The 25,980-nt window shown below is 41.8% G+C and overlaps 1 long non-coding RNA gene across 2 annotated transcripts in view; it reads left to right on the top strand.

Annotated features, from left to right (window-relative positions):
• Positions 1–25,637, top strand: part of LOC146062627 (uncharacterized) — a 123,952-nt gene extending 98,315 nt beyond the window's left edge. For both annotated transcript variants that reach the window (XR_014471428.1, XR_014471429.1), the window contains exons 2-5: positions 9,754–9,895; positions 15,959–16,025; positions 17,837–17,891; positions 25,122–25,637. This is a non-coding gene — a long non-coding RNA (uncharacterized LOC146062627). The remainder of the gene's footprint in view (positions 1–9,753; positions 9,896–15,958; positions 16,026–17,836; positions 17,892–25,121) is intronic.
• The last annotated feature ends 343 nt before the right edge of the window (positions 25,638–25,980 follow it).

The following is a 25,980-nucleotide window of genomic DNA, read 5'->3' as shown; positions in this document are numbered from 1 at the left end:
GCTGAGGAAATGTGGGATACTCTAAAAAATATACTCAAATCATTAACTATTAAATGCATTCCTAAAGTAACTAAGGGTAAATTCAATAAAAAAAAGCCACCATGGTTGGACAAAAAAGTTAGGTCAGCAATCAACAATAAAACAAGAGCATTTAAATTCTATAAAAATAACTTAAATGAGGAGGCGTTCACCAAATACAAAGAATCAAACAAAATTTGCAAGAGGCAATTAAAGTAGCTAAAAGGGATTATGAAGAGCACATAGCCACTGAAAGTAAAACTAACCCCAAGAAGTTTTTCAAATACATAAATAGTAAACGTATAATTAAGGACAACATAGGCCCACTAACCGATATCAATGGAAAAAGTTTTACAGAGGACAAGGGAAAAGCAGAACTGTTAAATGAGTTCTTCTCATCACTGTTTACTAAGGGAGAGCAGACTGTGGAACGCACACATACCACAAATGGGATGAACAAGTCGGACCTCAATATTGAATTCTCTATTAAGGAAATAATATTGAGGCTCAGCAAAATCAAAACAAATAAATCACCTGGGCCAGATGGGATTCATCCTAGAGTACTAATGGAATTAAGGGAGGAATTAGCTTCCCCTCTACATTATATCTTTCATAATTCACTATCATCAGGAAAGGTACCAAAAGACTGGAGAATAGCAGAGGTAGTGCCATTATTCAAAAAAGGAAAAAAGGAGGATCCCGCTAATTACAGACCTGTTAGTTTAACATCAATAGTGGGTAAACTATTTGAAGGATTTTTAAGAGATGGTATCCAGGATTATATAGACCTTCATAGTTTACCCAGTAATAACCAGCATGGGTTCGTGAAAAATCGTTCATGCCAAACTAATCTACTTGGTTTCTATGAAGAGGTTAGCAAAAACCTTGACAATGGAAATGCTGTAGATGTGATTTTCCTAGATTTTGCTGAAGCCTTCGACACTGTACCACACAAGAGGTTGATAAATAAAATGGAGGACATGGGATTAGGGGCAAATATCTGTAGATGGGTAGGGAACTGGCTGTGTAATAGAGAACAAAGAGTGGTCGTGAACAGTGCCGTATCTAATATGATACCAGTACTAAGTGGAGTGCCACAGCATTCGGTTCTTGGGCCCATTTTATTTAACACTAGCTGACCCGCCCGGCGTTGCCCGGGAAAACCTTGGGGTTTCTTTATTTCCAAAATTGCTGAAAAATGTAATCTTACAGTATGCTGTGCCAAAGACCTAAGATTGTAATTTGTTATAGATTCCACCATAATGTTAGAATGTGTTTGCATTGATACTCAATGATGGCAATGAAATCAGGTGTGGTGTTGTTGTTTGAAACACAACGCTCCTGAGTTGATAACTTGTATGTGTTGATGAATTCCACATCCACTCCTGAGATTTAGCACCTACTGTATGACATATCCTCCAACATCTGAGGGTCAGAAATCGGTACAAAATCAGAAAGGGATGTGGTCACACCTCCATTTCTATACTTTCAATGGTACAGTTTCAAGGGTGTGTAATTACAGGTGCTGAGTGCGTGGGGATCGGGGTGGGCATTACTTACCGGGCCATAATTAATAAAAAATTCACTGCTCCCTTCCACTGCCACTCCACTCACCGAACCTGCCTGCGGCAGTCTCTGAGGTCTGGGGATCTGTAAAGCATATACACCGGGCATCTCTACCAAACAGTGGGGCAGCCCCTGAGTGTGGGAGCAGGTCCGCGGACCTGGCCACATGATGTCATGACGCGATGCACGCTACCCACACCACTGTAATGCACCACTGGGAATGGGTGCAATGGGCCAAATTCTTCCCTACACCCGCCGGGCCAATCCACTGATCCAGCCATCACAATCATCAATGGGTGCATTGATAAGGTATGAGTGTAAGAAGTTGAAGAATAAGACTGAGAAAAATAATTGCCATGTTACAAAGTGTACAATTTACTCAATAAATCGTGAAAAAAAATGTAAGTGTACATAAAAGTACAATCAAGAAATGAAAGTAGGAGTAAAAAGTTCTGATTCAAACTGATAATTGTTTGCATGGGGTGGGTTGTGAAACAAATCTATAGGTGGGGGTATGGATATTGTGGGCATAATTGGTGTTTGTTACACCTACAGGGGGCCCTCAATTGATGGGATTTTCACTACAGTGTCACCTTAGGGGGATTCCCAATTGGTGTCCAGGTGGTCTTTTAGGGACCCTTTACAATCCTGTAGGTCTCTTCTCCTTGAGCTTACGGTCTCCCTTAATGATAGTCAATCACTGAGGGAGACCGTAGGCACCAGGAGAAGAGACCAACGGGATTGTAAAGGGGTCCCTAAAAGACCACCTGAACCCCAATTGGAAATCCCCCTACGGTGACACTGTAGTGAAAATTTCTCATCAACTGGGGACCCCCCGTAGGTGTACCAAGCACCAATTATGCCAACAATATCCATACCCCCTCCACCTATAGATTTGTTTTGCAACCCACCGCCATCCAAACAATTATCAGTTTGAATCAGAATTTATTTTTTAATCCTACTTTTATTTCTTGATTGTACTTCTATGTACACATATTTTTTTTACGATTTATTGAGTAAATTGTACACTATAACATGACAAATCTTCATCTCAGTCTTATTCTTCAACTTCTTACACTCATAACATTCAAACAAATGCATGCAGCGCTCATGCCCACCGACCAAACATTATCTATGAACCAAAAGAGTCTGGGAAACCCTTAAGGCAGAGCAGTGCCTGATATCCAACTGACTAACAGGGTGAGTGCAGTGTACTTACTTTGTATTGATCAATGGGTGCATTGGCCAGGACAAAGATTTCTCAGTGCAACTGGCCGAGGAGCGCAGTGACAGGCTGGAGGACTGGAGAGACGGATATGGGGAACAAAGTAGAAACGGTACATTAGGTACAGTTTTTATTTGCCGGTACAGACTGTTAAATAAACGGAAAATTATTTTTTATGTGTTCTGTGTGTTTGTGTGTGTTGTAGTGTATGTGGTTGTGTGTGTTGTATTGTATGTATCTGTCCAATGCGTAAGTGTGTGAGGTGTGCTATGTATATACAGTATGTGTGTGTTGTGTCTTTGTGTATCTGTGCAATGTTTAAGTGTGTGTGTTCTGTGTATTGTACTGTTTTTGGGTGTGTGTTGTAGTGAATGTTGGTGTGTGTTGTACTGTGAGTGGGGTGTTATGTGTGTGTGTTGTGTTGTGTGTATCTGCCGAATGTGTAAGTTTATGAGGTGTGCTACGTATATATGTGTGTGTAGTGTGCTGTGCGGATCCTGGCAATGTTTAAGTGTGTGTGTTCTGTGTGTTTGTTGTACTGTTTTGGGTGTGTGTTGTAGTGTGTATGGATTTGTATTGTACTGCATGTGGTGTGTTGTGTGTGTGTATCTGTCCAATGTGTAAGTGTGTGAGGTGCTCTACGTATAAATGTGTGTGTTGTGTGCTATGTGTGCGTATGTGGTGTACTGTGTGTGTGCGTTATGTGTGGTACAATGTGTACGTGTGTGTGTTATGCGTGGTCTATGTATATCCTCAATTATTTCCTAATTGTTTAAAGCCTTCACCATAATGTTAGAATGTGTCATTCATACTCAATGACAGCAATGAAATCAGGTGTGGAGTTGTTCCTTTATCAACGGTTTCCCAGATCGTCGATCTTTTCCCCAGAACATCAATGAAGGCAAATTAAAACCAGGGCCGTTTCTAGACAATTTAGCTCCCAGGGCAAAGAAATAAAAATGCTCCCCCCCCCCCCAACACATAACATGGTATAGAAGAAATTGCGTGCGCCTTCGGCGCGCGCCGAAATAGGGGGCGTGGTTTATTTTAAAGGGGCGTGGCTTAATATAAGGGCGTGGTCTATCAGGAAACAATTACCTTACATCTCACTTTTGCAACCTGCACGTCTAGACATTGTCCTCCCGCACTTAAGTTGGCGGGCTGAAGGCCACACAGTGACATAAAAATATAAAGGCCCACACAGTTACCTAGTACGCCTCACAGATCAAGGCCAAACAATGACTGGCTACTTAATTCATTATACACTTTTTACCCGTGATGCCAATTACACATTACGCCGCACACTGTGATGACAATGACATATTACGCCGCACACCATGATGACAATTACACATTATGTCGCACACTGTGATGACAATCACACATTACGCCGCACACTGTGATGACAATTACACATTACGCACACTGTGATGACAATTACACATTACGCACACTGTGATGACAATTACATATTATGCCGCACACCATGGTGGCAATTACACAATACTCCCCACAACGTAATGCCTATTACACATTATGCCCCACACGCCGCTGCCATACAACTGATGCTGTTTACTAATATGCCCCCACAGTGGCAGATATGCCCCCACAGTGCCATACATATATGCCCCCACAGTGACAGCTATGCCCCCACAGTGCCATACATATATGCCCCCACAGTGCCACATATATATGCCCCCACAATGCCATACATATATGCCCCCACAGTGCCAAATATGTCCCCACAGTGCCACATATATGCCCCCACAGTGCCACATATATATGCCCCCACAGTGGCAGATATGCCCCCTCAGTGCCACACATATATGCCCCTACAGTGCCATACATATATGCCCCCACAGTGACAGCTATGCCCGCACAGTGCCACACATATATGCCCCCACAATGCCAAATATGCCCCCACAGTGCCAAACATGCCCCCACAGTGACAGCTATGCCCCCACAGTGACAGCTATGCCCCCACAATGCCACACATATATGCCCCCACAGTGCCAAATATGCCCGAACAGTGCCACATATATGCCCCCACAGTGCCACACATATGCCCCCACAGTGCTACACATATGCCCACACAGTGCCATATATGCCACCACAGTGCCACACATATGCCCCCCTCAGTGCAAGACCTATATGCCCCCACAGTGCTAGAATATTATATCCCAGCAGCAGCACAACTCACCATTGCTGCTGCTGGGGAAAGCAGAGTCCGGGTCTCCTGCTGCTGCTGTTGCTGCCTCATCAGTTCCCAGGGGAGGGGAGGGGATCAGGGGAGCGCATTCTAATGCATCTCTCCTTCCCCTTCACTATGCCAATCATAACTCGCGGGCTGGCTCCTGATTAGCTGCCGGCCCGCGAGATGATTCGCTAACAGCCCAGTGACACAGACAGGGGAAGGCAGAGACGCGCTATGCGCTCCTCTCCTCCCCTTTCAAATCATCTGTTGCTGGTGTGGCCGCGGCGTACGTACGCCGGGGAGAGGCGGAGGAAGGGGGGGGCAGCGGCGTGGGGGGAGCTGCCGGGCGCCCCGGCTATCCAACAGTGTCGGAAGCCGGGGAGAGGCGGAGTAAGGTGGGGGCAGCGGCGTGGGGGGAGCTGCCGGGCGCCCCGGCTATTCAACAGAGGCGGACAAGCCGTGCTGCGCCCCGGGCTGCTGCACGGCTTGTCCGCCTCTAGAAACGGCCCTGATTAAAACTTGATGTTTTTTTTAAATTTCTAAGTGAAATTTCCCAAAAACGGCTTCGAGGTGCACACCACCGGGACCAGAGGTATCTTGTTGCCAAATTTGGTGTCTCTGAGTGCCACGGTGTGTCCGCAATGCGACGGACACGCACACACACACACGCACACAGACTCTTCAACTTATTATATAGATTTTTATTAACAATATTGGGATGGGGTTACTCAGCAATGTATCCATCTTTGCGGACGATACAAAACTGAGCAGAGTTATTAAATCATCAGAAGATGTCACCACGCTTCAAAATGATCTTGACAATCTAGATGAGTGGGCAAAAAAGTGGAAGATGAGGTTCAATGTGAACAAATGCAAGGTCATGCACCTTGGGAGACATAACCAGTGTGCAAGTTATTACCTAAGTGGGGATGAATTGGGTAAATCAGTACTCAAAAAGGATCTAGGAGTCCAAATAGACAACAAACTGGTGTGTAGTGCTCAATGTAATATAGCAACAAAAAAGGCCAACAAAATTCTCGCATGTATAAAAAGAGGCCTGGAAACTCAAAAGTAATTATGCCTCTGTACAAATCATTGGTTAGACCACACCTCGAATACGCAGTGCAGTTCTGGGCCCCGCATTATAAAAAGGACATAATAGAATTAGAAAAAATCCAAAGAAGAGCAACAAAGCTTATTAGGGGAATGGAGAATTTAAACTATGAGGAAAGATTAAACAATTTGGGACTATTTACACTAGAGAAAAGACGTTTAAGGGGGGATATGCTCAACATGTATAAATATATTAGGGGCCAATATAAGGAACTGTCAAACACCCTTTTTTCTACTAGAAAGGAATCTAGGATGCGAGGGCACGAGTTTAGATTAGAAGAAATAATATTTTGTTCATCTATAAGAAAAAATTTCGGTACTTGTGAGTTATCCGGGCGTCCGATTTTAAAATCGGGTCGGATCAGGACATCGCATCGCATCGCATGCGACCATCGGATGCGATGCGATGCGATGACCCGATTTTTCCATAGGAATCAATGTTAAAATGGACTGAGTCCATTTTAACATGGAATTCAATGGGAAAAAGGGGTCCTTTTCATACCCCTACTATCCAAGTGGGCATGGAGTTGGATATAAACCTGTGGCGAGCGTAGCGAGCCACCGAGCCCGAAGCGTGGCGAGCGGACACGGAATACCGTCCCCTCGCGGGGCTCGCTTCGCTCGCCACGCTTCGGGCTCGGTGGCTCGCTACGCTCGCCACAGGTTTATATCCAACTCCATGCCCACTTGGATAGTAGGGGTATGAAAAGGACCCCTTTTTCCCATTGAATTCCATGTTAAAATGGACTCAGTCCATTTTAACATTGATTCCTATGGAAAAATCGGGTCATCGCATCCGATGGTCGCATGCGATGCGATGCGATGCGATATCGTATCGCATCGCATCTGATTGTATGCCTTAACTTAAGGCATACAATTTTAAAATCGGACGCCCGGATAACTCACAAGTACCAAAATTTCTTTACAGTCAGAGCAGTCAAACTTTGGAACTCTCTTCCTGGAGAAGTGGTGTCGGCAGACACTATATATATGTTTAAAATAAGGTTGGATAAACATTTATTGGTTAAAAACATCCATGGGTATGAATAAGTAACAAAATCTGTCTTTAAAATATCATAACATACTATACAACAAGGGATAAGCTACTATAAACATAGGTTGAACTAAATGTACATATGTAACTATGTAACTATGACTATACACATATAATTATCCTATAACACAGCCATTTGTGGTATTTCACAATTGAGTCTTTATTGGAGGTTTGAATTTTGGGGATTTGTTCATACCAATGATAAAGCACCATCATCTCAAACTCTTTTGTTCCCTTATTTCTTCTCTCTGTTTTCCCTGAATTTTTGTAATTATCCATGTCACGATCCGAAGCACGGCGATTCACAGATACACCAATCTGCAAATCCCAAGCACGTGTCTATTTCAACACGATCTTCAACTGCCACCAACCACAGTACCTGTTCTGGACCTAGTCAATGGCAGCTATGGTTCTGCCGACACACAAAGTTATTAATTACACGGTAGCTCTCTGGTAAAATCTTCAGAGGCTTGAGCTTGATAACAACAGACACCAAAACTAAATAATGATCTTAATTTAAGTGAAAACACTATAAGGATTACAGTATATTAAAGAAAAACAGGTTACAAGTTATTGTTAAAATGTACAAGCCAAAAATAAAAGACAATTTCAGAGAAAATAAAAATTCAGGGAAACAAAAACCCACCAATCCAATTATACATAACAGGAGATAGTGGGCCGGAGTGGAGCACTTGGGACATCACAAGGACAGGTCTCAGACCTGTCTCCTTCCAAGGATAATGAACAATATGGAGGAATCTCCACAGTTGCATGGGATCTCCTAGCCATTCCGGCAGGGGCTGGCTAATTACTGTCCCTGAGCAATTAGCTGAGCAATTAGCTATCAACAAACAAAACACACATAAGGAGTTGAGGGGACATGTTCGAGGATCCCGGTACCCCTGAAAACAAAGAGACATGCTGCCAGCTACACATAATATCATCCACTGCCAATATCAGTTATATGTTAGTTGGGCACACACTAAGCTATTTGCTTAGTTTTCCGTGTCCCCCCGCAGGGCTTGCTACGCTCGCCACGCTTCGGGCATGGTGGCTTGCTGCGCTCACCACACTATATAAAATCAACTCCATTCCGACATGGATAGTGGGGGTATGAGCGTAGTAACTATAGTGGGCGCCCAACTAACATATAAGTACCGATGCTTCAATTGGAAAGGTATGCTGTACTTACGGACTTACAAATGCTTGCAAGCTGCAGCTGTAGAGCCTCGGGTGCTGATTATCTTGAGCGGTGGATGAGAGATGCTGCTCCACAGCACTGAGGTCATCGACGGACTCTAGGCATCAGGTGGCCACACCTTAGAGATGCTGCTGCTGCAGACTGAAAGCATACCGCTGGAAGTTGGTCACCGGTTCTGGTCTGGTGTCCAGCTGCGGGTTGTAGAATGGAGGGCAGTGGACTGCAAAAACCTGTAACTCCATTCACGGTTATAGCCCTTCCACCTCCCTGCTTGACAACATTGGAATACATCTGTTAATTACCATTGCGGCTTGTGAGTAATATAAACAAAGTAATGGTGGATACATGTCTTCATATATTTGTAACATTTAACTAACATGGAAACTTTGAGCTGGCTTCACCAATAGATATTTGTTGGACACTCATACCAACTAAGAGTGGAAGATAAGTGCACTACAAATCCTTATTTTTATTCTTTGTGAATAATTAATATATATACATTTATCATATTTATATACTTTATTGATAAATATACATTTGAAGTTTTATGATAGATTGCCACCGACAATTCATTGTTGTTCTAAAACCAAAGATACAGGAGACCCAAATATCAACTGGGTACAGAAATCTAATACAGCTTCCAGCTCTGTCAAGAAAGTTACTAATACTAACTGGCCAGGTATAGAAGATGAGTTCAAGAATGAAAGTAAGACATTGCTACCAGAGAGACAAGAGCATCCGCAATTGGGTGGTTCACAGTGATGTGACCAAACAATTGAAAGAATTCAATATGAAGACCAGGAAAGCCAATGAGTTTGATACCCATATTTTTGTCACCCTTATACGGGACAAAAATACACCATTAACCACAATTTATCGTGTTCCAGTTCATATGTAGGCTATTTGGCAAAATGCACATGCGGGCTCAGCTACATAGGTAACACCATGCGCTCCTTTAAGGAACGCATGGCAATGCATAGATCTGCCATTATTGCGGCAGTTCAGGGTAAGAATGTGGATCAACCACTGGCCAAACACTTCGCAGTAGCCAAACACAGTTTGGCAAGTTTTCGCCATATGGTTATAGACCATATACCAGACGATGGCAGAGGGTTGGTGATAGGCATTTAAATGTGAGGCCAAGTGGATATTTATACTTGACACCCTCAACCTGAAAGGGCTAAATGAACAAAGGATTTGGAGCATTTTCTTATAGAGGTATTACTGTTTATCTATCTTATGTTAGTTCCGTATTTATGTAAAAATAATGCTAATGAGTAATGAGGATCGGTTTCTGCATAACATTTGGATAAAATGTCCACTCATATTTTTCAACACTATTAATGTTTTTAATGTAACTCCATGTTTGTATAATTTTTCAGTTTTGCACACTGTAACATTGCCTGCCACAGCTGACGGCCTCCCCTGATGTCACCAACATCTCGTCACATGGGGGGAGTGTTCCCAAACCGGAAGAGCGAGGGAGGATGCCGCACGCTGAACGCAAGCCAAGGTAAATTTAAGGTAAATGTTTTCATAATTTCTTGTACTGTATATCTAGCCTGAGGACTGGATAATAAAAGTCTCCGAAACATTGCTAAACAAATTGGCTGCTGCCTATTGATTAATGAGGCAGAAATGGAGTCCTAAGTGTGCGGTATCATAGAACGCACAACTATATATATATTGTTGTTTGAGCACCTTGATAAAGAGGCCACCGAGCCTCGAAACGTTGGCATCACAGCTGGGTGTGTGTTTTATTTCCGAGTGCCGCCGATACCACAGAGACGCATATATATATATATATATATATATATATATATAAAGATATATATTAGTGTATATTTAGCTTTTTCTACTAAATATTAATTATTCCATTTAAGAAGGTATTGTCTGAAAGAATATTATAAATTTACCACCTAATTGTAATTGATGACACCACAATTTTGATTTTATACCCTGGGTCCCCCCCTGTCTCAAGTACCCCGGGCCACCGAAATCCTTAATCCAGCTCTGGCTGCAGCACAGTTCACAATTTAAATAAGGGAGCCACACCCACTGCTAGTTAGTTAGTTTGGAATGGAATGGTGGCAGTTGCTTTGCCTTCCCTATTTTAATTTTCAAATATGCTGCAGCCCCACCTCTGGAGTAACCCATAGGCCTGAATACAGACTCCAAGCAGTCCAGCTCCTCCCTGGCAGTGCACTGTGGGCCTGATTCAGAAGCGCTCGCTAAGCAGCGGTCATTTGCGGCTAGCGAGTGGCTTAATGTCATCCCCTGCCAGGCCCCATGCCCCTCCCCCCCACCGCTGAATCCCCGCAGTAACATGCAAGGAGACCTACATGAACACATCCCCTTGCATGCGGCGCAAGGGGAGATAAATCATTCCATGGTCGGCAACATGAAGAGTGACTTAAAGAATAATTTATTGTATTGGTGGGTGGTACCATATTATTATTATTATTATTATTATTATTATTATTAATAAATCTACTGCACTCCGATATCATCTTTTGTTGTATATACAGATGTGTCCACATACATCTTGGTTATTTTTTTCAATTTGGCACAGCATGCAAAACACGGCTTAGCTGTTTTTTTTTTAAATGTAGCAAGTAAATGTATTTATATGATATATTAAATACATTTTAATTGTATAAAAAATATGTCTGCTGTCTGTATAATCTCAATAGTATATGTTTCCATTCTTATGGCTCCTTTTTTCTGTGTGTGTGTGACTTGTTTTACTGTACCTATTCAGTAGCACACGCAGGGGGGTTTCCGAGTACCCAGAACCCCCCCCCCCCCTGACAGCCCAAATTGTTTTTCCAGAGATTGTCTCTATCTCTACCATTACCGCAGGCTACCTGCAATCAGAGCTGGCTCAGCTATCAGTGCTTCTGCATCAGGTATAACTAATAACCAAAGCACCTGATGCAGAGCAGTGAGAAACATTCCTGATTCCGACCCCTACCCCCAAATCTGCTGCGCAGCCATGGTGCAATGCTTACAGGTGGGGAGAGGGGAAATGCTGTTGGGGGGGAGCCCGCGCTGCATAGGATAGTCAGCGCTGTTGAGGGAGCGGCACCACAGGAACCAACTCCCTGACCATTTACCATCACCTTCAGGATACCGGCACCATATACTAGGGTGTGCCCAGCAAGCCATGTGAGGAAGACATCGGGGGTAATTGAGCTGCTACTGATGGCTGGGGAGGACTGCTGCTGAGTGCTGGTGAAGAGGAGGGGGGTTCTGCCACTGAGGGCTGGGGAGGGGGGGACTGTCACTGAGGGCTGGGGAGGGGGCTACCACTGGGGAGGGGGGATGCTGCTTCTGAGTGTTTGGGAGGGGGGCTAGACATTATGGACAACTCAGATCTAGGCTGCAAAGGTGGAAGGTTAGGTTAGGCTGTGGGGAGGAGAGATTAGGGTTAGGCTGCAGGGTGGGGGGTTAGATTTAAGCAGTGGTGTATGGGGGTAAGGGTCCTTCAGGATGTCGGCATCTGAATTCAGAACACTGGCAGACCTCAATATGTGTCCCATATATGCAGGGACGGACTGGCCATCTGGCACTTCTGGCAAATGCCAGAATGGCCGATGGCCTCGTGGGCCGATTTAGTGCAGCCATACGTTCAGGTCAGGATTTAGTGCATACAGCACCGCCTCCTGTGCTGAACGCTGGGTGGTCGCGTCATGACGCGACTGCCGTGCATTTGAGCCGCCCAGTGCTGTCCCACGACTCCTCTTGAGCGTCAACCCGCCTACCACCTCCCCTATCTGAACGTGGCTTTCTGCGCCTGGCACCATACTCGCCGCCGGTCCACCCTCTCGATGCCAACCGCTCGTCTGCTGCGGCCCTTTCCCCGGCCTCATAAGGTGACTGTTTATCAGAACCCATCACTAGAAGGGGCTCACATATTTCTATACTCCCTTTATTCCTTATTGTGAATGGCTGCTGACAACTGTGATTAATATGATGTGCGCTGCCCACATGCCCCTGTGTACAATGCTTGCTTGATCTGTGTGTGGGGATGTGTGAAAATGAAAGACTATTTAGGTTTCTTTTTATTACACTTTAATGTCTCATTTTTTGTTCTATTCACAACCCTCTGCATGTACCCCACAGTGGGGAGGGGCACTTTAAGGCGATTTATCCATTGTGCATACCATTGCATGTAAAGCGTTATGGTGTGTGGCATAAAAGTGAATTAAGGGTTATGTTGTGGTATGTGCAATGGGCATTACGGTGTGTAGTAATATGTAATGGGCAGTATGGTGTGTTAAATAATGTGTAATGCCTCCTTTTTGTGATGCCATGCCTCCTTTTCATGAGGCCACACCCCCTTTTTGCCACGCAGCTTCGCCGCGCAAAGGTCCCGCTCACTCCAACTGGGCCTGTGTGCTCAAAATGCCAGGGCCGATTTCTGGTCCCAGTGTTTATATACACACACATACATTTGGAAACCCCCCATACACACACACAAAATTCCTGCGTTTGTCCCTGCTGTTCCAGATAAACTGTTATAAAATAAATGTTTCTAAACTGTTGTGTTCTGAAAACTGTTAAACATGAAATGTAAAAAAATTGAGAAACTCACAGTAGCAACAGTCCTGAAGGAAACAAATTGTTACCGTATTGAGTTCACAGTTAGTGAATATTACTATAGATATCTCTGGCAGAGTGTAACATAGCACAACAGTTTAGAAACATTTATTTCATAATAATTGAACTGGAACACACACAAACACACAAAATGGTAATTTATCCTACAGTATAATAAAAATATATACTATTGAGAATACTGTATACAGACAGCAGACATCATTTTTCATACAGAAATTTTCTTTCTTAATTCACTATCTATATATTTTTTAGGTTTCACCTAGTTTATTAATAGGTTTTACATTATATAATTAAAGGTTATTTTTTAGGATCTTTAACAGCTTCAATGGTATGCCCGGAAATTTTCCGCGCTCAACTGCACTGCAGCAGCGGTCTGTCCGAGGGATACCACCAGTGATCCGCCGATTGTATGCTGGAGCTCCCCTGTCAATGCCCCTGCCACCATTTGCACTGTATCAGTTACCAGGTGGCTAGTGTGGACTCCGGAGCGCTTGGTAGTTTGGGCGCCCGAGTCCCCCCGAGTTGCCCATACCCTGGCAGGTGTGTCATGCCCCAGCAAATCCCACCACTCAAGGGGTTAAAGGATCTTTACTGCACCCACACTATTGCCTTTTCTTGAGTTGGTGTTATTAGGATTTTATACAGTACATGTATAGAATCTTCCTCCCCTCCCAGCCAGGCGGGCAGATGACAAGTCCCACAATGTCTTCTTAAGGGAGTTCCAAACAGATACCTTGGTTAATCAGTCACATGCTTTCAGCTGCCCCTGGCTGCAATGGAGAAATGTCCTCAAATCAATTAAGCAGGTAAGACACATTTGATATACTCCAAATACATGACTTCACAGCTCAACACCTCTATTCCCTTCTATCATCTAAACTAGTGTTCATTCTAGCACCCGCCATCTTTGGAAACCCATGCATTTCCTGTTCCCTGCCTGGGGTGTCGCTGTCTGCTTTGGTGTTTCTAGCACAGGTCTGGTTTGCATATTAGTGCTGATATACAGACCACACTGTGCTAGAAGCACTACAGCAGACAGCGACACCCCAGGAAGGGAAGAGGAACTTTTTTTTTTTCAAATAAATAAAAAACTACAGTAGGAGCTTTTTAAATGATGGAACCAGAAGTTCAAATTTTTAGTCCTTCATATTTTACAGTATGGTGGTTTTTTATGTTGGATTCCCCAGTTAACATAGCAATATAACATTATAAATCATTGTAAAAATATTTTTAATTTCAGCAAATTATGCCAGATTTACTATGGCATATTCCCTTCTTTAGGCCTACCAGATTAAACTGTACATAACATATTATTGTTGTCCATTTATAAAGGGAAAATATATAGCTTATGATGAGAAAAACAATGATAGATACATATGGAAAAATTAAATTTGTTATCCATTAATATTGTTAGATGACATACTGTAGGACACTAGTAATAGTGGAGCAGATCAATTTGATTTCTTCTACAGATATAGTGTGTAAATATTTTTTGGAAAGCAGCAAATACAGAGCATTTTAAATCATTGTATTTCCTTGCCCCATCACAGATTTTAGTACTGAGTCCAGTGGGCTTTAAATTTATATTTTCTTCCCACTGCAGACAAAACACAAATTCTCATTTTACTTTCTGATGCAGAATTTTCACAAGGGACATATTTAAATGAAAAAAATAAAGAAAACATTGTCCTATTTGTAGTCTTGAGGACTTTGTGAACTATTAACATTAATGGATTATTTCCAGCTAAGCAGAATGCTCATCTAAATTTGAGCTATCTGATTGGTTTAAAACAATTTGTTAATTCCCGAGAAATTGCCCATTTCTCAAATTGAACTCTACACAATGATTGTAGAGAACAGACTGAAGCTGTTACAATTAATGAACTTCAATAGCACCATTTGTTTCTATTATCTACTAAAATGCATGATGAGATTTTTGTCAACTATACACAGCTAATTAACACATCTGTCCTGCCGTTTTCCTTATGTGTGATCTGGATTGAAGAAACAAGCTCACATTTAAGGGGACACAGAAAATAAATTATTAGTTGAAAAAATATTAAATATTGTCAGTCATCTGTATTATGTTTTTCCCATCTCACATGGGCCATTTATTTTGTTAATACTGCAAAAGTCTTCATGAGTTGAATCCAACATATGGAGTGCCTCCGCTGGCGAGAGCTGGTGGAGAGGCGCTCCATCTGATAGGGATGCACGTGCGTCCCCTTCTCTCGGTGGCGGATGGCGAAACCCTGCCCGTCTCCACTTCAGGGAGACAGGCAGGGTTAGGGGGGTTGCGGGAGGGCTGTGAGCACCAACGCGGGAGCGACGGGAAGGTGGCAGAGGGCGGCAGTGGGCTCTGACGGAACGGGGGGTGCGAGCATCTCATGCACACGTCCCCCCTTCCATTTGATGGTGGGTCCTGGCGATTGGTGATAGAATCGGCAGGACCCGCTCAAATGAGAGGAATTTTTTAAAACATTCTGTGAAGCAAGTGTGATCTGATAAATATTATTTAGATACGCAGATCAGTGATGGCTTCCCACCTAACTAGCTGGGAGGCGTGTGCAGGGGGCAGTCTGCACTGTATGTGGCTTATTTCTGCCTAGAGTCCATGAGGATTCAAGGATTTATTATTACAATATATTGTTTATGTGTTACATTTACATGTGTAATATTCCTTGGCCATATGGTAAAAGTAGGCCACAAACCATTTTACTCCCTAACATCAATTAGCCACCATATTATAGCTAAATTACGATATTCTTTAAATTCATATTTGTTAAAAAAAAACAACAACAATGTATGTTGCAAAAAACACATTTTGCATATAATAATAATAATAATAATAATAATAATAATCATCATAGAAATTGTATTTACATAGCTCTTATTCCAATAGGACTCAAGGCGCTTTACAAAAGCACATCATTTATATTTGCATTTGTATTTAATTATTCACAGCTAAACCCCTCCCATCCCAGAAACTCACTACAATAACAGACGAATGCTGAGGATTCGATTGATGCTGGTACTGTAAATATAAGGTTTTTGTTTTTAAATTGAAAAAAATGTATTCAATTCCTAAGGCCTTGACATATTGTTTTGCTTTTAGGTCCATCCTAAATCCACACCGAAATGTCCCAGTCTGATGCATTGGTAAACCAAATGAAGGGACAGCACATACTTGCCTACTTTTGAAAACTAGTTTCAGGGAGATTATAGTTGGTAATAGAATTTTGCAAAGCGCCCAATTGAGGGGGCATGATGTGCTCCACCCAAAGGGCGTGTCTAATTCCATATATGGAGAGATTGTGAAAAGAGATTGTGAATGTGGCACCTTGAAGCGTTGGTGTGTAATTTAAAATGACTTATATCCAAATGTAGATGAGCCCCAAAGCCATTAGTAAGAGCTACTATACTTGATAAAGTGCTGGGAAATGGCGCTGATGGTTCAATGTAAATGTACCAGTCTATCATTCCTTTTTTCCGCCGAAAACTGTAACAGTGTAATATGGGCTAGGAGAAATTAGTGAGAAAGGTAGACTAATGAATGAGAGAGGGAGATTGTTGTTATTTCAGGGAGTCTCCTGCAGAATGCAGGAGGGTAGGCACTAGGCAACTATGATTTACAGCAGTAGTGCAAATCTGCTGGTGCTTGGTTCCCCCATTTGGATGGTAAACACACATTTTATTTCTAACATTAACTCACTGTTTAAAAAATCTATGGATTGTTGCTCCTTGGGATGGCAGATCCCACTAAAAATGGGTTTGTTGATTTGTTAAGCCAAGGGCAAATACAAAAGTTTTATGGCCACTGTGTTAGTCAGCACCACTGTTCATGTGTCACAAACACAAACCAAATAAAGTACTCATGTGTGTCAAACACCTAAACAGGTCACTTGTTTGATATGTATCTTTAATCATGTGTCAACAATGGCAGTGATGGCTAACCTTGCCACTACAGCTGTTGTTGAACTGCACATCCCAGCACATGCCTGCATGGCCAGATAGCAAAACTGTGTCAGGGCATGCTGGGATGTGTAGTTGGACAACAACTGAAGTGCCAAGGTTAGCCATCACTGTTATAGGGTAACCTTGTTCATAACCATGTGAAAAAAATTGGAAACCATTATAAACCCAGCCAGTTAGCACATATCAAAAGTTTACAAATGTTCTTTTGGACATTATTTATTACATTAATGCAGGCATTCCCAACCACGGTCCTCAAGGCACACCAACAGTGCAGGTTTTAGTGATATAGAGGCTTCAGCACAGGTGACTTAATTAGTATCTGAGGGATTTTGATTAAACCATCTGTGCTGAAGCCTGGATAGCACTAAAACCTGCACTGTTGGTGTGCCTTGAGGACCGTGGTTGGAAATGCCTGCATTAACGAATAAAAACTAAAGAGCCCCATTCATCAGCAATTAATTGTGACAATTTTCAGATATGGAGATGATTGCCACAATTAATTTTAGATGTGTGGGCTCCCCCTTTTGGCAATCCCAATCAAAATCGCCAATCGATTGCTTAATCAGGTTTTTAAACATGTTTAATAATCTGGTATTATCTGCAGATCTTTTTTATATGTGTGGGCATTCCCAATTCGTCTTCTTCATCTATTTACATTATGAACAGCAATCGATTGGGCAATTTCCAGATATGAAGATGCAATCTTTAGATGGAAAAATCTGCCGATCACTGAAATAAATCTGTAATGTGTGGGCAAGTCCAATAGATTGTAGAATCCATTTATCTGGCCAAAAAATCCCTGTATCTGGAAATCCATAAATTGTGATTGCTGATGTATGGGGCCCATTACCCTCTTCTTTCTCCTAGAAGCAGGAGTCCTACTGGATAAGAGGAGAGATCTGCAGGGGGAACATGTGGCAAGGTGAGCATGTATATATGTATGTATGTGTGCGCGAATGGGTGTATGCATGTATGTTAATAAAGCTCTTCTTTTCTAGGTGTCACTATGGGCCTTCTTTTTTTATTTTAAATCTTTATTGTTATTTTTATAAAACATCACATAATTGGAACATTACAAAACATATATTACATTCACAAAGACATACATACATAGTTTAGGTACCAAAACACAAGATAAATATATAAAAAATAGAATGGAGAGGAAGAAAAAAAAATAGGAAGATAATTAATGGCTGATCATCTCATATCATATATCATAATATCTACTGGGGAGACTGTAATGTAGATCTTTATTGTATATACTATACCCCTACATCTACTTGCCATAATCTACTATTTTCTTAGTGTACTCAGTGGGAGTGGAGGCTAAAGAGAAAAAGGAAAAGGATAAATAAATAAATAAAGTGAAAAGAAACTAAGGTGAAATGTAATAGGATGAGAGATTCAGAAAGTGAGAGATTTGGTAAGAAATCTCCAGTTTTTTTAAAGTGGCAATCATTGACACAGCAAAATCACACTGGTTTTGCTGTGTAAATGATTGCCACTTTAAAAAAACTGGAGATTTCTTACCAAATCTCTCACTTTCTGAATCTCTCATCCTATTACATTTCACCCTTGATCTTTTAAAATGTGGTCGTGTTTAAGTTTACTGTCTCAAAATTTATACCTCTTTCATAAGTTTACATGGATAAGTTTGGACAAGTGTACTTTTTCTATATAGAGGTGACTGTAACCAATAATTCCATATTGAATAAATTTTTTTTTTTTTTATGTTTCGTGCTTGTGCAAGATTTCTCTTTTGTTCTATAATAAAGTTCACCCGTGCCTTCCATACTTCTATATTAGGTGCAACATTAGACATCCACTTACTACCCACTAGGATTTTGGCAATTGAGACGAGATTATTCACATACAACTTAACATTCCTATCCATATCTCCTGGCACTATTCCCAGTAAACAGTTTTTGGGGTCAGGATTTCGGGAGGTATCCCAGTACTTATTATATTTGACTTGACGTTATCCCAGAACTCGGCTACCAATTCGCACTCCAAAATTAAGTGCATGAATGTACCTGGGGAGTTACCACATTTTGGGCAATCTGATGACGCTCTTCCCCCAAATTTTTCCAATCTACTTGCCGACATATAGGATCTGTGTAAAATGAAAAGTTAAGTTTGTTGCACTCGGATCGAATTAGTTGCATTAGTCACCCCCTTCTTCGCCCTGAGCCATTCCAACTCGCTTATCTCTCCAACATTACTCTACCATTTTTCTTTTAACTGCATTAAGCCATCCCTGTTTTTATTTTTCATTAGTATTCCATATACCTTGGATACTTTTTTTGTTATTGGGGGATTTGATTAGCTTTTTAATCGCCGACTCCTCAAATTGCGGGGAGGTATCATTAAAAATCGCCCCCAGCGCGGTTCTCATTTGAAGGTATCGAAAAAAGTGGGTCTTTGGGAGGTCATATTATTCTGTTAATTGGAGGAACGATTTTAAGCCGTTGGAATCATATACCTGGGAGAGGAATATAATTGAAAAAGGATGCCATGCCTCAACTATTTGTAGCTCTTCCACTTCCCTTGGGGTGAGGTAATAAACTATCCTACTTTCTTTATCTATATAGTCTACCTCCAGAATATAGTTTACTTCCTTCCAAATTTTAACCGCTTGCTCCACCAAAGCTAAATCTCCTGAGTATTTTTTCCCCTGTATCAATCTATCCTTGGGGGCAATTTTAGGGGTAGAAGCTCTTACCATCTCTCTCACCAAATGGCTACCCTCCTCAGTCACGCTACCCCAAGATTTTAATTGCGCCACTTGAGCAGCTATATAATAACACCTAAAGTCGGGAAGACCCATACCCCCGTCTGATCTGGATCTCATAAGGTTGTTTAGGTTGATCTTGGGGCGGGTGCCATTCCAAATAAAGGAGCTTATAATACCGTTCAATTTCCTAAATTGAGATTTGGGAAGATATATTGGCGACTGCTGTATTATATATAAAAACTTGGGTAAAACCGTCATTTTTACCAAATTTATTCTTCCAGCTGTTAACAACGGCAATCTACTCCACATTCTTATCTTCTCTTTTAGCCATTTCATTACCGGGTTAATATTTAATTCTATAAACTCCTTTGGGTCTTGGGAAATAACAACTCCAAGTACTTAAATGTGGTTACCCACTTCAACTGAAGGGAGGTGTCTTGAGTATAGTTGCTCGGGTGCCCAGCTGGAAGAATAATTGATTTCGCCCAATTAACCTTAAATCCCGTAAATTCCCCAAATTCCCCTATGCAATCTAATATCATCGGCAGAGACTCCTTATATTGTTTTAAATAAATTAGCAAATCGTCTGCATATAACAAGACCCTTTCTATTTGCTGCTTTGAGGAGAAGCCTATATCGCCCGGGTATTGCCTGATTAAACAGGCCAAGGGTTCGATCGCCAGAGCAAACAGGGCAGGGGACAAGGGACAACCCTGCCGTGTCCCTCTGGTGAGACGAAAGGGGGCAGATGTCCAGCCATTGACAGATACCCGGGCAGAAGGATCAGTGTATAGCAATTGTACCCACCTTATAAAGTTTGGGCCAAATCCATAGGCTCTAAGTACTTCCCAAAGGTATAGCCATTCTATGGAATCAAAGGCCTTTGTTGCATCTAAAGATATTACTGCTGCCTGGTTCTCTCTTTCCCCCATTAACTGAAGGTGAGAATACAACCTCCTGATATTTAAACTAGTGACTTTGCCCGGCATAAAACCTGATTGATCAGGATGTACCAGTTTGGAGATATATTTATTTAATCTATTGGCAAGTATTTTAGCCACCACTTTAGCCTCAAAGGAAATAAGAGAGATAGGCCAATATGAATCTAATTCTAAGGGGTTTTTATCTGGTTTCAAAATTACAATTATTTTTGCTTCTGACCATGACTTTGGGATGGCACCCGACACAAATCCCTCTTCAAGAGTTTTATACAACAAAGGTGCTAATATATCTACATATTTTTTATAGAACTCAGCAGTAATGCCATCCAAGCCTGGAGTTTTGCCAGATGGTGATGCTTTAATGGCCTCTATAACTTCTTCTAATTTAAAGGGGGCGTCTAACTCCAGGAGGCCTTCCTCCTCTAGTTTTGGAAGCTTTATTTTCTCAATATATCGTTTTATCTCCAATTCTTGAAATTGCAATCTACTGGCATATAATTGGGTAAAATATGATACAAATGCTTCTCCAATCTGACTTGGAGTATGAACAATACTGCCATTGATATTTTTCATCTTTAATATAACATTCGATGGACTATCACTTTTCATTAGGTAGGCTAAGTATTTTCCAGACCTATCTTCACTTTGATACTTTAACTTGGTTTTATGTGCCATAATATTTAAATTACCCCTTCTAATTTCTTCCAACCACTCCTCCTTTGCCACTTGCCATTCTGTATATGCTGTCCCAGTCTTATTAATACAATATTCTCTCTCCTTATCAATACACTTCCCTTCCATTTCTGCAATATGTTCTCTACATTTCTTTTTTTGTTCAGCGATGCACTTTCTCAAGGTTCCTCTTATGTATGCCTTAAAGGCGTCCCATACAATGTGTATATCTGCTGAATTGAAATTACTTTCCCAGAATCTCTGCCAAAGCTCCGCCAGATCCTTTTTTTGATCTATACTATATAACCAAGTGGGATTTAGTCTCCAAAAATCAAATCCTCTTTCGTTGGCAACTTCAAGCTCCAGATAAACTGGAGAATGATCGGATATGCCTCATGCTTTGTAATCGATCTTAGGGACCAATGGCATGAGATCCCTGGAAGTAAGTATCATGTCTGTCCTTGAAAAGGTGGTGTAAGTGGAAGAGAAGCAAGAATATTGTACTGCAGTTGGGTTTAGGAAACGCCTTGGATCAATCCATCCCATATTTTCAACGTACTCCGATAGTCCCTGATTCCCCCTCCCTTTATCAGCTGCTGTTTTGCTCCATCTATCTAGTCTAGAATTTAATACATTATTAAAGTCCCCCATGCATAGCACGGAGACCTGTGGAGTTTGAGCGGCAAACTCGGTGGCCTTAATAAGAATATTATATGAAAATGGTGGGGGAATACATAATGCCAGTATTAACAATTGCTTAGAATTAATCGTACAATCTAAGAAAACATAACAGCCATAAGGGTCTCTAGATACACTATTGCATGAGAAAGACAGTGTTTTACGTATCAATATCGAAACTCCTCTGGAAGTTGAAGGGGGCATGATATGTGTGACCTATCCAGGGTCTCCTTAATGTCAGGAGTTTCTTTCCCTCTAAATGCGTCTCGGGCAAACACATCACGTCCACCTCATATTGTTTCAGCTGATTCAGCACCAGAGATCGTTTTATCTTATTGTTTATCCCACGGATATTCCAAGCTATCATCTTTATTACGCCAAACACCATATTTATCATATAACTTGCCACCTACGTGGCCGTATCGCAGAATCTTTACCACATCCCCTATATTGAATCAGCCTTATGTTATATTGGTACCTACACATAAACATAAAAAATCACAAGACAATACATAATACAATTACAAACACACTCCAACCCCAAACCTCCCCTTTTACCTCCCACCACCCTGTATACCTATCTTCCCTAAGGTACACCTATATTCCCTCCCAAGATGTTATACTACACTAGGGGCTTTTACTTCTTCCGACCACCATAGTGCGGGGAGCCCCCTGGGATTTGGTTTATTAATTTATGTTTTCTCTGCCAGCAAGAGAGAGCCTGGGACCCATTTATCGATCCACCTTGCTGCCTCTTTAGGATTGTCAAAGAAGACTGTTTCTGCGCCAGATACAATCCTCAGCTTGGCGGGGTACATCATAGAGTACACCAGACCTTTTTCCCGTAGTCGACGTTTTATTTCTGCAAATTTGGCTCTCTCTTTCTGGACCTCGATCGTATAATCAGGAAAGATCATAATTTTGGCCCCATTGTGTTCAATTGGGCCCTTGGCTCTGGCCATACGGATCACTGCGTCCCGATCCAAAAAATGCAACATTTTCACTATTAATGTTCTTGGTGGGGCTCCCGGGGGTAGAGGTCTAAAAGGTACCCGATGGGCTCTTTCGATTGAGAAGAACTTAGAGAAGGAGTCTCCTCCCAACTTCTCCTTTAACCAGTGTTCCACAAATTTTATGGGCTCTGTACCTTCTTCCCTCTCAGGTAAGCCCACTATTCTTATATTATTCCTTCAGCCCCTCCCTTCCAAATCTGAGATTTTATTTTTCATCTCACTCATTTTATTGGACAGGACATCGACTTTGGCCTCTAAGACATTATTGCAATCTTTCAATTTTGAGATCCGAGATTCGGCTTCTTTCATTTGATTTTTAACCATTTTCATATCCTGTCTCATCTGGGACACTTCTATTTGTAAATCTGAGACTTTTTCCACAAGTCTCTGTTCACATCCTTTTATGGCCTCCATGAGTTACCATTGTTATATCTTGGGCCTCTTGTGGGTCATTCCCTTTCACAGGGGTTGACAGCGGGGTGGAGGAAGAGGTTTGACCCTTTGTGTTTGAGTGTGCACGGGCATATTTTTCTAAACGTGCCATGGCACTGGTATTCCCAGTTTTCCCCATTGCTATATGTGGGGATATGATAGTGGTGGCTAATATATAACAGGAGGCACAATAATTTAGGACTGACCCAAGGTCTACACCACTAAAGTGTCGACCAAGAAGTGCTGACACCTTTCCTCTGCTGAGGGGAGCTGGATTTAGAATGATACTGTCCCAACACAGTCTCCTGTCAAAATCCTTCTTAGATGGACAAAACCATGTGCACCGCAGGGGGGCAGATGTAACATGTGCAGAGATAATTAGATTTGGGTGAGTTACTTTGTTTCTTTGCAGGGTAAATACTGGCTGCTTTATTTTTACACTGCAATATACAGTAGATCTCACTTTGAAGTAAAACCCCACCCAAATCTAATTCTCTCTGCACAAGTAACATCTGCCCCACGTGCAGTGCACATGGTTTTGTCCATCTAAGAAGGATTTTGCCAGAAAGAGTGAACTAGAATAAGGCCCCATGTATTTATTGTAACATTGGTCATGCTGTGGGACTACAATTCCCAGAGGGCCCTTTAATGCCCGCATGCTGGGACTTGTGGTTCTTCAAGTCCCTGTATGCAAATAGAGGTTTGCTGGGACTTGTTGTCCCACAGCACAATATTAAATATTAGGTCTATTTTTAACCACAAAATAATCAATCCGGCGTCCAACACCCAGGACCATCAGGGCTAGACCAGAGCTTCAGCCATGGATGAGTGAAGCCTGAGAGGAACCCTTTATTGAGGGGACCCCACTTCCCCAGGTACCCCATCCATGACTGACCAGCCACAGTGTTCATGTTTCGGCAGGGGACCTAGGCCCTTATTCAGATCTGATTGCAGTTCACATTTGTTCCTAAAATGGGCAAAACCATGTGGGGCAGATGTAACATTTATAGAGAGAGTTAGATTTGTGTGAGTTATTTTGTTTCTGTGCAGAGTAAATACTGGCTGCATTGTTTTTACACTGCAATTTAGATTTCAGTTTAAACACACCCCACCCAAATGTAACTCTCTCTGCACATGTTACATCTGCCCTAACTGCAGTGCACATCATTTTGCCCATTTTGAGAACAAATTTGTACTGCGATCAGATCTGAATAAGGGTCCTTGTATAAAAAGTGTCCCCCTGCTGTGGCATGACATCACTGGCTTTTGGAACCCAGTGCTGAATCCAAGATATGGGGGACACCTACTCTATTTGTAACCTAACCTGGACCATCCAAGAGCCGGTGCTGTTTTTTTAAATATGGGGGTTCCCACCGATTTCCCCCCCATATTTGGGAAATCAGGACTGGCTCAATGAGCCTGTGGCTGGTTATGCTCAGGGGAGTGACCCCATGCCTTTTATTTTACCAAAAAAAAAGCACTCCCATTACTAAAAAAATCACACATTCCCGGCTCTAAATAGTTTGAAAAAATTACCAGAAATTGCAATTGATTTCTGACTTTATTGGATGACGGATTTTTCTAGCACCTTGTATTGTCCAATACCCATGCAGTCCCTCTTCCCTCCCTTGGTTGTCATCCTCTGCTGTGGTGCTTATAGCATAATGTGCTCTTTATTTCAGCAGTGATATACAGACCAGTCCTGTGCCAGAAGCACCACAACAAAGAGTGACACCCCAAGTGAGAAGACGAAATGCACGGATTTAGAAAGATACCGGGTACAAGAATAAAGACCAACACCATCTCAAGATGGCTCCCACACATGCCCAAGAGATCTCAGTAGCCATCTTGGGATAGGGTATGTAGCCTTCATGGAGAACAGGAAGACTAGAGTCTGCACAGTCTCACAGCATAAATATATTTTTCTTTTTCTTCAGTAAAATTTCAGTTTCCTCTAAACTTAGAAATGCTATTAGCAATCTTTAACCATATGTATAATAAATATTACTCTGAAATATTTTGCCAATGACCCTGAAGTACTTTTAGCATGTGATCACATGAGGACTACAAAACCAATCACCAATGAGTATGTACTAATGTTTATTGGACAAGAGAGTCTATAATAGTCATTGATTTATTCTCCCCAAGCCTTGTCTGTGTTAGTTGTTGTGGCAATTAATCAACAGCTGTGATCTTTTGTGCTGCTTTACATTCTTTATTTGTTTTAGATTCTGTGCTACAACAACATGCATTTGTTCCTAATGGACTGGTCCTTGTTGTGCATCTGCTTCTGTGTTGTAATGCCCTAAATAATGTGTGTGTGTCGTTGTAATGTCTTTGCCCTGATAAGCTTCATGTCATGTAAACTAGAGAGAATATTCTCTGGACAGTTATAAATGAGAAAGATGCATTTTCCATAGAAAGAGTAATTACATACAAAAACAAAGGCAAGCATCTGTTATTTTCTGTTCTGAAATCAAATGGGAATCTTCTTTCCTGCGTTAGTCAACATTGAAATGTCAATTAAGCAATATGAATACT

The sequence above is a fragment of the Crinia signifera genome, chromosome 3 (assembly GCF_055691185.1).
Source record: "Crinia signifera chromosome 3, ASM5569118v1, whole genome shotgun sequence".
Taxonomy (NCBI): Eukaryota; Metazoa; Chordata; class Amphibia; order Anura; family Myobatrachidae; genus Crinia; species Crinia signifera.
Note: the sequence above shows the minus strand (reverse complement) of the source record. Positions and strands in the feature narration are given on the sequence as shown.